Source organism: Oxyura jamaicensis, unplaced genomic scaffold (assembly GCF_011077185.1).
Source record: "Oxyura jamaicensis isolate SHBP4307 breed ruddy duck unplaced genomic scaffold, BPBGC_Ojam_1.0 oxyUn_random_OJ68964, whole genome shotgun sequence".
NCBI classification, from domain to species: Eukaryota; Metazoa; Chordata; class Aves; order Anseriformes; family Anatidae; genus Oxyura; species Oxyura jamaicensis.
This window is the reverse complement of record NW_023309144.1, coordinates 1-1,714: the sequence shown is the minus strand read 5'-3', so window position 1 is coordinate 1,714 and position 1,714 is coordinate 1. Positions and strand designations below refer to the sequence as shown.

General features: G+C 68.8%; 1 long non-coding RNA gene across 1 annotated transcript; it reads left to right on the top strand.

Moving 5' to 3' along the window:
* The first annotated feature begins 1 nt into the window (after nucleotide 1).
* Nucleotides 2-855, top strand: LOC118159237. The gene is made up of 3 exons (XR_004747053.1): nucleotides 2-126; nucleotides 363-438; nucleotides 541-855. It is a non-coding gene; the product is annotated as an uncharacterized LOC118159237 (long non-coding RNA).
* The last annotated feature ends 859 nt before the right edge of the window (nucleotides 856-1,714 follow it).

Genomic DNA, 1,714 nt, shown 5'->3' with positions numbered 1-1,714 from the left:
CGCCCCCCCCCATCCTTTTCTTGCCCCTCCCTCAGATTTTTTTGAGGACAAAACCTTCTTCCTCTACGGAGACTTCGCGGCCCCCGAGCGGCGCCTGCTGCAGCGCTACGTGACCGCCTTCGGGGGGTGCGGCACTGGGAGGGGCTGGGGCGAACTGGGAGGGGCTGGGGCAAACTGGGACAGGGGGAACTGAGCTGGGAAAACATATTGGGCAACGGTGGGCGATTATACTGGGTTGTACTGGGATGGGGTTGTAATCAGGGGTTGTACTGGGTTGTTACTGGGAGGGCGCACTGGGAGCTGCAGCACGGGGCTGTAACGGGAAGCACAACTGGTCCATACTGGTTTCTACTGGTCTGCAGGACGTTGGCCCAGTACATGAGCGAGAAGGTGACGCACGTGGTGACGGCACAGGAGTGGGACGAGACCTTCGAGGAGGTGACAGCCCCGTCCCCCCTGTCCCCGTGTCCCCCCCCATTCCGGTGGTGTCCCCCCCCGGTCCCCATGTGCCCCCCCCCCATGTCACCGCCGTCCCAGCAGGCGCTGGAGCTGAACCCGTCGCTGGCCTTCGTGCGGCCCCGCTGGGTGCTGCTGTGCGGGGAGCGCCTGCGCCCGCTGCCGGCCCAGCCCTTCGCCGTCGTGCCCCGCGCCTGAGCCCCGTGACGTCATCGTGACGTCGTCGTGACGTCATCCTGGCATCACTGCGACATCGTCGTGACATCGCTGGACCTCATCATTTTGGACCCTTGGCACCTCGCCCTCCGTCGCCCTCCACATCACAGGCGGGGCTCGCCCCCCTCCCCCCATTTCCGTTTTGGGTCATTTTTGGCCGAATTAAAGGTGTTTTGCTAAAAACTTGGCGTTTCCTTGCGGCTGCGCGGACTTTGCCCGGGGGGTGGGGTGGGGCGTGGCAGGGCAAGGGTTAACCCTCCCCCCAGCTCCGCACCCAATCGGCAGCCTCCAGCCGGGTGTCCTCCACCAATCACAGCCCCCCTCACCGTGTGTGATGCCCCAGGGGGGCGGGGCTTCACGCACACCTCCCTCAAGGTGCGAGGACAAAGGTCGGGCCCCTCCCGGGAGCATCGCCCCTTTAAGGCGTGGCGTCGCCCTTTTAAGTCGTGGCATGGCCCCTTGCAGGCGTGGCATCGCCGCTTTAAGGCTGTCCCCGGCTCCCCACTTCCGTCCCCCGGTTCTTAAAGGGGCAACGGCCGCGGCGGCAGGGGGGCGATGTGGTCGCGGTGGGGCCCGGCGCTGCGCGGAGCCGCTCGGGCCTACGGGACCGGGCGGCGGCTGCTGCTGCGGCAGGTGCGGGGCCGGGGGGGGGGGCGGGGGGGCCGCGAACCGGGGCCTCACCGGGCCGGGAGCGGCTGGTGAGGGCCGCGTTCCCCCCGGCCGCAGCTGTTCGAGCCCAGCTCCTGCACCTACACCTACGTGCTGGCGGACGAGGGCAGCCGCGACGCCGTCATCATCGACCCGGTGCTGGAGACCGTGCCCCGGGACAGCCGCCTGCTGCGGGAGCTCGGCCTCCGCCTGCGCTACGCCGGTGAGGGCCCGGGGGGGACGCGGATTGGGGGGGGACGCGGCCGGCTTCCGCCTTCCTGGGGGGTACTTCCGCTCACCTGGGGGGCTACTCGTATTTCGGTCCCCCCGACAGCTGCTGCCCGCCTTCCTGGGTTCCCCCCGCCTTTGGTTCCCCCCCATTTTTGCCCCCCCC